The sequence below is a fragment of the Hevea brasiliensis genome, chromosome 5, assembly GCF_030052815.1.
Source record: "Hevea brasiliensis isolate MT/VB/25A 57/8 chromosome 5, ASM3005281v1, whole genome shotgun sequence".
In the NCBI taxonomy this organism is placed as follows: domain Eukaryota; kingdom Viridiplantae; phylum Streptophyta; class Magnoliopsida; order Malpighiales; family Euphorbiaceae; genus Hevea; species Hevea brasiliensis.
The window spans coordinates 83009913-83021120 of NC_079497.1; positions in this window are offsets into that span (position 1 = coordinate 83009913).

Sequence of the window (11208 nt, forward strand, 5' to 3'; positions counted from 1 at the left end):
TAAAACTTTTTATTTTTTTAAAAAATAAAAATTAAAATGGATTTATTTCCTCCTTTAAACTGAGAAAAGAACCCTCCTCCCCAAGTAATAAATCCACTTCCATATGTAGCCTCACTTTATTCTTCTTCTTATTCTCTCTTACATCATTTTGTCTATGTCTTTCTTGGCTTATTTGATTATAATGGTTTGATGGGTAGAACTAGAGGGAGATTGCCAAAGTAACAAAGTATAAGCTTACAAGCAAACTTTATCTTACAACCTTGGCAAAATTAAAATGGGTCCTCTTCCTCCTTCAAATTATGAAAAGATGGACTTTTTTTTTTTCTCTCAAAGCTTTAGCTCTAACCTAAAGCCATAGTCATCTTTCATTTATTTTTCCTTAATATTTATCATAGATTTCAATTTCTTAATCCAAATGCCCACTTCTTCATCTTTTATATAAACCTCTTTATTAACTGGTCTCTACTACTATTTTCTTGATTTTCAATCTCAAAAGGTAGCCAACTTTTGTATGCTGGGTTGGTGTTTTTGAGATTGTTTTAAACATCAATATGCAAACTTTGCACATCTATCTTTTATGGGTTTTTAATGCTAAATATTTTGTTCTTAACATTTGAGGTTCATGTCTCCAATCCTCAGTAAAACCATCTTTCTGGGTTTATGATGAATTCCATATAGGTATAGGACCCATTTCGTTCAATCTTTCGAGAAAAAAAAAAGATAAATAAGACTATTATTTTAAGTAAATAAAAATAATTAAAATAAGACTATATTATTTCTATACGTATTTAGTGCCAAAGTAACGATTTAAACTTAATTGAATTAAAATTAAGTTCCTATATGGTTTTTCAATTGGTAGAACTATTTCGGCCTTACTCGAGAAATTCTGCCATTACATATTCAACAAGGATTTGAACTTTACAGAAAGGGAATGAAAAGCCTAAATTTATTTTCAAGCAAGGTATTTTGACTTTATATCAATTTTCTATTTCTAACTTTGGTTGTCAAGATCCTCCTTCCCTTTTGGTATCTGAGTCTGGAAGTCTGAAATAGAAATAAGATATGGGAAAAAATATGAGTGATTTGAATAGTGTCTATGGAAATTCAAAATGAATGCTTTTTTGAAATTAAAAAAAAAACATATATATAACTAAAGAAAAAGTAGTTAATAATTTAGAACCTTATAAGTTATAGATATTTTTCAAAGATTTGAAATTAAGAAAAATATTACTCCTAATATAAATGATTTACAAGAAGAAATTAAAAACATTAAACAAGAAATAAGAGAATTAAAAGAAGAAAGCTTTAAATTTTAAAAAGAAAATTAGTAGAATCAGAATTAATTAATTCTAAGTCAAAAGAAAAAACTAAAGTTAATGAAGAAAAATTAGACAGATAGTAAAAGTCATTATAGGATAGATGAATTTATTAATACTCTATTAAGAATTAATTATCATAAGTGGATTATTTATATTACTATTTTCATTTGTGATTTTAGTTTTTTTTCAATTGTATTAGTAGATTTTGGTGCAAACTAAAATTATATACAAGAAAGTTTAATCCCTAAGATTTTTTATAAAAAAAAAAAACAAAACAAGATTACATGGTGCTGATGGTAATATACCACAAATTAAATATAAATTAAGTAAATCTAAAATTTATAATTAAGGTATTTGTTTTGATTTAGCTTTTATATTAGTTAAGAATATTACTCAAAGTGTTATTCTTGAAACCTCTTTCTTAAATATGATGCATAATGGCATTAGTATAACTATTTTAGGAAAAGAGATTTGCTTTAAATTTATTTTACTTATTTAAGAGAAAGATTTAAATATATTAAAAGACATTTTAATATCCTCAGTAAATATAACTAATAAAAAGAAAAAATATATTGAGTATTTAAATAATGAAATAAAATCTTTTGAAATTCAAGAAGAGTTAAATAAGGATTTTGTTATTAAAAAAATTAAAAATTTAGAATCCTTATTTCAAAAAGAAGTTTGTGCACCAGTTTTTAATGCTTTTCGAAATTAAAAAGAAAAAAAAAATGTAGTGTATTTACTTTATGAAAAAGATTTTAATGAAAAATTAATTCTAACTAAAAGCCATGCAATTCACATGAACGAAGAATTAAAAAGTTATTGTAGAAAAGAAATTAACGATTTATTAAAAAATGGATTAATCAGAGAATCTAAGAGTCCTTAAAGTTATTCAGCCTTTTTATGTTCAGAATGTAAGAGATACTCTTAGATTAGCAATTAATTATAAGCCTTTAAATAAAGTTTTACAATGGATTAGATATCTAATACCCAACGAGAGAGATTTGTTAAAAAGATTAAATACTGCCAAAATCTTTAGTAAATTTGATATGAAAAATGGATTTTGGCATATTCAAATAGTCGAAGTAGATAGATACAAAACTGGTTTTAATGTTTCTTTTGGTCACTATGAATAGAATGTTATGCGTTTTGGTTTAAACAATGCTCCAAGTGAATTTTAAAATGTTATGAATGATGTTTTAAAGAATCATGAACATTTTACAATAGTTTATATGGATGATGTATTAATTTTTTCAAAATCATTAGATGAACATTTTATACATTTGTAAAAATTTTACTATATTATTAAATAAAATGGATTAGTAGTTTCTGCTCTAAGATGAAATTATTTGAAATAAAAATTAGATTTTTAGGACATGAAATTGTTGAAAATAAAATTTTACCAATTTCTAGAGTTTTATAATTTACATCAAAATTTCCTAATCAGTTAAAAAACAAAAATCAATTACAAAGATTTTTTGAATGTCTTAATTATATTTCTGATTTCTTTAAAGATATTAGGATTCTGTGTAAACCTCTTTACGATAAACTTAGAAAGAATCCTCCATCTTTAACTAATCATCACATAGAAATTGTCCATCTCATTAAACAAAAAGGTTCATTATCTTTCTTGTTTGGTCATACCTCATCCTGATGCATCTTAATTGTTGTTGAAACTAATGCCTCTGATTTAGACTATGGTGGTATTCTTAAACAACATTTTAAGAATCGAAGGTTTTTTTTTTTTTTTTTTTTTTTACTGCAAATTATATTCAGAGACTAATGTAGCTATTTGCAAATAATTAAAAGGCTAAAATAGGGATTTGACTAATTGTTAATTTCAATATAAAATCAACCATGACAAACCATTGTCATCCCTTAAATTAAGATTGGACAACAAAAAGACTGATTCTAATCTCAACAATTTCAATTTGGATTGATTATGATTACGATTTTAGCATATTATGGTTTCAATTTCTAGAACCAGCCATCATGACTCAAATTTGACTAGGTTGAACAAGGACTAAGGCTTACATTGGTATAAGGTCTCTAAAATCTGTAGTAAACCTTACTATTCGTACTCATTGTTAGTAGTATGCCCTAGAGCATATCATTTAGTATGTATCTTGTACATATTTTTATTAATAAAAGGCATTTCCACTTTTCCGTTTACATAATATATTTATGTGTAATAGAAAAGGTCCATTGATATTTTGTTAGAAATATTATTCTTAAGTTGTTAAGAATATGAATGACAATATTTCTAGCACAAAGTATCATAAATAGGTTCACAATCGAGGATACTTCATAATAAAGATATGACTTATCCAAAAAGATTGTATTCATGTTTGTTCCCAAGTTATTTATATGAGATATAAATAAGATGGAATGGTGAGTCTCATGCCATATGACAAACATGATAGGCACTTATAAATGATAAGTAGTAGAACCCGGTGACACTTATGACAAGCACATGGAGTTTACTCTTGTCAATGTTTTGTCATAAATCATATCGATGCATATAGTCTTTAGACTGAGATATGATTATCTTGTATATAGGTAGTTTGAGTTTGATACTGCTTTTATACTTGTACTGTGTATGGGTATATGGGCATGTGTTGGCTCCTACTAGTTATATATGGAGGTAGGTGTTGATCAAGATGGAATCTGTTCCTCTAAGTAAATAGAGATAAAATCCTATGTTCATTTAATTGTTCTTGATGTTTCAAGTTCTGGCAGACAGATAGATTTATTCAGAAAAGAGTTTCTGATGAGAAAATCTTTTTAATCAAGAACTGGAATTAAAAGAGAACATAATATTCATAGCAAATGGAGTTTGACATAAACCATGACTCCAGCTTGAGTTGGGATTTTGTAACAGAGAGATTCTAGTGCATGGTAACTTATGATTATAGGTTCATTTAAGGTAAACCTTATTACTAATTGGGTGGCCATGGCATGCTATGCTAAGTGTTAACCATGGTCTATGAGGTTCATAAAATGATTTAGAGAAATCATTTATGATAAGAAAGAGTTCTGATGATATTAAGAGTTGATATCATGTCTCATTGCCAATTAGTGATGAGCCTAGTAAGTCACACACATACACAAGTTATCACCTAATTAAATATGATTTAATTAATTAATTAAAGAGTTTAATTGATTAATTAAATAGGTTTGGTTTGCAATTAGTTTGCAAAGTCCCTAACATGACTTGAAACCAAATCTAGATTATTGGATGTATAATATAAGTTAAATTTATATTTAAAGTTTTTAAATATGAATTTAATTAATGAGAAATTAATTAATAGAAATTAATTAATTAATTTATATTTGATATAAATTAATTAGATGAAGAAAAATAATTATTTTGGGTTGATAACTCAAAATTAAGACACAGGGTCATTTTGGTCATTTTGCAGTGTGACACGTGGCACCACGAGATGGTGACACATGGCATAACACATAAGCTTCCCAAATGTTTTTTTTTAATCATGTAAGATGATTAAAATCAAGATTATATATAGGTTTGACACTTGGCACAATGTGATTGGGTCACTTAAACCTAAAGCTAATCAAAGGGTGACATGTGGCAAGGATTTAATGTGTTAACCTAGCTATTTAAATGTTGTTATGAGAAACTAAAATACAACCAGCAGCCACACTCCTTGGTCACGCCATTTTGTAGCCCTCCCTCTATTCTTCTTCATCTCTTATCAATTCAACGAGATTAGCCATCAATCTCTTGAATTAAGAACACTAGAAATTGTTTCTAGTGTCCTGTTTACATCTCTAATCTCTTAAAAGGCAGAACTTGAATTTCTAATTAATAGAAAAGGCTTTAGAAGCTGTTCAAGGGCTGCCATAGGTGTTCTTGGTGTGGACAAGCTAGAGGGACAACATCCGTGTCCTCAAGACGAATCTCAAAGCGCGAGACATTGCGATTGCATCAAGAGGTTAGTGTAATCGTTCTTGATTTAATCTAGGGTTCTAAAATTAATCTGATTAATTTTAAAATCTTAAATGGCAAATACTGATCCAAAAACATATTAAAAGAGTTTTAATATGTTGTTTATCATTGAAATCAAATAGATAAAAATAAATCTTGCATAATGCATGTGACACTAGGTGAAAATTTTTGAATTCAATGGTATAAACTTGTGTTTTTCACGCTTTCGTTCCTTCAATTGGTATCAGAGCCACTATATTTGCCATTTAGATTGTTTATTATATGATTTAATTGTGTGATTTGATCATGAGATGATCGATCCATTGCTGGTTGGATCAAGAGGTGTGGCGGCATGCTTGATGAACTCCAACATGGTGCGCATGGCTTTGGAAGATCATGGTGCGCATGGTTGTTATTAAATTCTACAATTGTTGCATGATGAAAGGTTCATCATATGACTAATTAAAATGTTTAATTAGGATTTTTAATCACACAATTAAATTATGATTCAAATCAGAATTTTAAAAATTGTTTGAATGTGATTGAAATCTGAATTTTAAAAGTTGTTTGAATGTTATTCAAATCTGAATTTTTAAAGTTGTTTGAATCATATTTAAATCTGATTTTTTAAAATTGATTGAATAAAATTAAGATCTGATTTTTTAAAAAATGTTTGAATGTGATTCAAATCTGATTTTTAAAAAAATGTTTGAATGAGATTCAAATCTGAATTTTTGAAGTTGTTTGAATGTGATTCAAATCTGAATTTTTAAATTTGTTTGAATGAGATTCAAATCTGAATTTTTAAATTTATTTGAATCATATTCAAATCTGGATTTTTAAGTTGAATATGAGATATTCAATTTAATTTAAGTATATATGTTTTATTTAATTGTTAAATAGTGATATGCATGATGGATGATCATGGACTATAAAAGACCAATGTGATTGGATTTATTTCTTTTATGTTTCTTTGGGATTGTAAATTAATTAATTTATTTTAATTTATTTTAGGCATGTATTATTAAGTTTGTAATAATTTTTGGGTTATAATTTCATTTATTTAAGTTCTTGTAAATTTGCCTTGGTATGCCAAGGATTACTATGTAATATTGGATTGCAAGAAGTTCAAGGAGGTCAAGAGCATTGGTGGGACCAGTGGGAGGAATTCAAGATCAAGTGTTGATTATGTACTCCTTCAGCAACTCTTGTAAAATGAATGAATGAAATGCACCTAGGAATGCCCTGATTCAATTCTTGGTGGCTCAGAATTGAATTCCTTAGAAAGTCCATGATTATACCATATTTACTGCTTATCCATGAATGCATGAGATGTATGGAAATGTATGCAATTATATGATATATGCATGCTAAATGGATAATGTGCAAAGTGAGACCTTAATAGTAATTAGAATGACCATAAAATCTTCCAAACAAATGATTAAGTTGGATATGCTATAATTAAAGTAATTATAACATAGGCCCTCCATTGGGGCAATTATTTTAAGAAATTTTAAATAGTTGCATGAGATGCAATTAATTTAAGAGATTTTCTTAAGAATAATTGCTAAGCATGAGATGTTGTAAATATGTAAATAGTTTGGTGGCCAATATTGGATGTACCTGAGGACATTAAAATTATTTACATAATTACTGACTCAATGGGATCAACTTAACTAATGCAAGATAAGTCAATAATGGATGTACCTGAGATTTTGAGCATTAGGGGCTAGGTAAAGGATTGAAACCTCACATGAGATGTGATGGGCAAGGAGTTGCTCACTTATAGTTTATTGTAATTCCAATAATGGATGTACCTGAGGATGATCAATAGAATTATAAGAATTCAATCACCCACTAGAAATCCATCCAACTAGGATTTCCGTTTCCTACTTTGGAAGTGTAGGATTCGCTAAGTTAGTGGGAGGACCAATTTGATTAAAAGACCATAATCATTTTGGTTAATTACATGATACATTTACTAATTAATTTGGTTATTTTCTGCTGTTAATTTTCTGATAAAAATGAGCACAAAACAACCACCACCATCCAATATCCTTGCAAGCATACTTGATCACAATAGGTTGACAGGACCAAATCTGTCTGATTGGCTAAGAAATTTGAAGCTTGTCCTGAACCTTGAACATATAGGATATGTTCTAGATTCAAATGTTCCTGGTCCCTTACCTCCAGAGGCCACACAAGAGGAACATGATACTTTGGACAAGTGGAAGGAGCATGATATGAGAGCTAAGTGTTACATGCTTGCTTCCATGAGTAATGAGTTACAGAAGCAACATAAGAACATGCAGAGTGCGAGTGAGATCCTTCTTCACCTACAAGAGTTGTATGGTGAGCACAGCAGGAATGCTAGGTATGAGATATCTAGACAGCTATTCCGTATGAGGATGTCTGAGGAACAGAATGTTGGGGATCATGTCCATAAGATGATTCGGCTGATTGAGCAGTTGGAACATCTTGACTTCAACATGGATTTCCAACTACAGACGGATTTGATCCTTCAGTCCCTTCCTGAGTCTTTTGGGAATTTTATGACAAATTTCCATATGACTAAACAGGAATGCACTTTAGCTGGTTTACTCAACATGCTGGTTATTGCCCAAAAGAATATGCCAGGCAATAAAGGGAAAGAGGTAGCTTTGGTTGCATCTTCTTCTGCTGGAAAGTCCAACAAGAAGAAGGGCAATAAGAAAAAGAAACCTCAGATTCCTGGTCCTTCCAAGAAAATAGCTAAACAGAAAAGGAAGACCAAAGCTGACAAAGGCAAAGGAAAGTGTTTCCACTGCCAATAGGAAAGTGTTTCCATTGAAAACAGGAAAGCGTTTCCATTGCCAGAAGAAAATGTTTCCACTGGCCAGAGTATAGCAATCTAAATGAATGCAATGCCATGGTGAAAACCAACTCAAGTTCAAAATATATTTGGCACTTAAGGTTATGTCATGTTGCAGAAGATAGGATTACAAAATTGGAGAAAATGGGGATTTTATCCTCATTGGGCTCTGAGCCTACTCCAACTTGTGAATCTTGCCTTCAGGGTAAAATGACTATATCACCCTTTATTGGACAATGGCTAAGAGCTGAAAATATTTTGGAGCTAATACATAGTGATGTATGTGGTCCATTTAAAGAAATGGCTAGAGGGGGTTTTCATTTTTTTATTACCTTTACTGATGATAAATCAAGGTTTGGGTATTTGTATTTGATGAAATACAAACATGAATCTTTTGAAAAGTTCAAAGAATTTAAATCTGAAGTAGAAAATCAAATAGGAAAGAATATTAAAGCTCTTCGATCAGATCGTGGAGGTGAATATTTGAGTACTGAATTTGATGAATACTTGAGAGAGCATGGCATTGTTTCTCAGCTGACTCCTCCAGGAACGCCATACGGTGAATGGTGTATCTGAAGGAGAAATCGTACCCTATTGGATATGGTACGTAGTATGATGAGCTATACTGATATGCCAATCTTCTTTTGGGGATTTGCATTAGAATCAGCTTTGTATATTCTGAATAGGATTCCATCAAAATCAGTTTCTTCCATACCTTATGAGATATGGCATGGAAGAAAACCAAGTCTTAAGCATGTTAAGATTTGGGGTTGTCCAGCTTATATCAAAAAGCTGAACACTGATAAATTGGAGACTAGATCAGAAAAAGGTCGATTTGTTGGATATCCAAAAGATAGTTTTGGATATTATTTTTATTGGCCTACTTCACAAAAGGTTGTGATAAGTAGAGATGCCACATTTCTTGAACAACAGTTTGTTCAAGCAGGAGGCAAAGGAAGGCAAATAGAGTTAGAATTGGAGAATTCTAACCAACCAACAGATCAGATGGATATAGATCCATCTAGTCAACCAATACCCGTTGATGAAACATCTACAGCTGTTCCTCGTAGAACAACCAGGGTATCTCACCCACCAGTGAGATATGGTTTTCTTCATGAAGAAGAACAAGAGTTGTCTACTCATGAAGAAGTAGATCATGGAGATGATCCACTTACCTATGAAGAAGCTATATCAGATATAGACTCTTCAAAATGGATTGATGCTATGAAATCCGAGATTGATTCCATGTATAAGAATCAAGTTTGGGATCTTGTTGACCCACCTGAAGGTATTATACCTATAGGGAACAAATGGGTTTTCAAGAAGAAAATTGGTTCTGATGGAAAGGTAGAGACCTATAAGGCAAGGCTAGTAGCGAAAGGGTTTCGCCAAAGGCAAGGAATCGACTATGAGGAGACTTTCTCGCCTGTTGCCATGCTTAAATCAATTAGGATTTTATTAGCAATAGCTGCATACTATGATTATGAGATTTGGTAGATGGATGTCAAAACAGCTTTTCTCAATGGATACATTGAAGAAAACATTTTCATGGAACAACCTAGGGGATTTGAATCCCAAGATGGTTCCAAGGTATGCAAGCTAAAGCGATCCATTTATGGGTTGAAACAAGCTTCGAGGAGTTGGAACATCCGTTTTGATGAAGCCATTAAATCCTTTGGTTTTATCAAAAATGAGGATGAGCCATGTGTATATAAGAAGGTTAGTGATAGTGCTATCACTTTCCTTGTCTTATATGTGGATGACATACTGTTGATGGGTAATGACACAGGTATGTTGACGACTATAAAGATATGGTTGTCAAATACATTCTCCATGAAAGACTTAGGGGAGGCAACTTATATTCTTGGGATTTGCATCTATAGAGATAGAGCGAAAAGAATAATTGGTTTATCCCAAAGTCTATACTTGGAAAAGGTGTTAAAGAGGTTTAACATGCTTGATTCCAAGAGAGGATTGTTACCAGTGAGACATGGTATCCACCTTTCTAAAGAGATGTCTCCAAAGACACCTGAAGAAAGAGATAAGATGGCCAGGATTCCATATGCTTCGGCTATTGGAAGTTTAATGTATGCAATGTTGTGTACTAAGCCGGATATCGCATATGCTGTTAGTTTGACTAGCAGGTATCAATCCAATCCAGGTTTGGAACACTGGATACTAAGGATTTATTCTTGATTTATGGAGGTGGAGACTTGCAATTGGATGGTTATACTGATTCTGACTTTCAATCAAATATCGATGATAGAAAGTCTACCTCTGGGTATGTGTTCATTTGTAATGGAGGTGCAGTCAGTTGGAAGAGTTCCAAACAGAGCACGACTACAGATTCCACTACAGAGGCTGAGTATATTGCTGCATCAGATGCTGCAAAGGAAGCTGTTTGGATAAAGAAGTTCGTGATAGAACTTACAGTAGTTCTTTCCATTGAGTCAGCAGTTCCATTACACTGTGACAATAATGGAGCAGTCATACAGGCTAAGGAACTAAGGTCTCACTAAAATCCAAACACATAGAAAGGCACTACCACATTATCAGAGATATAGTTGGGCAAGGCGATATAGCCATGCAGAAAATAGCATCAGTTGAAAATCCAGCTGATCCATTCACTAAGTCTATGTCACAGACTCAGTTAGACAGACATCTTGAGAAGATAGGTCTAAGATATTGTAATGAATGGCTCTAGTGCTAGTGGGAGATTGTTAGTAGTATGCCCTAGAGCATATCATTTAGTATGTATCTTGTACATATTTTTATTAATAAAAGGCATTTCCACTTTTCCGTTTACATAATATATTTACGTGTAATAGAAAAGGTCCATTGATATTTTATTAGAAATATTATTCTTAAGTTGTTAAGAATATGAGTGACAATATTTCTAGCACAAAGTATCATAAATAGGTTCACAATCGAGGATACTTCATAATAAGGACATGACTTATCCAGAAAGATTGTGTTCATGTTTGTTCCCAAGTTATTTATATGAGATATAAATAAGATGGAATGGTGAGTCTCATGCCATATAACAAACATGATAGGCACTTATAAATGATAAGTAAGCCGAACCAGTG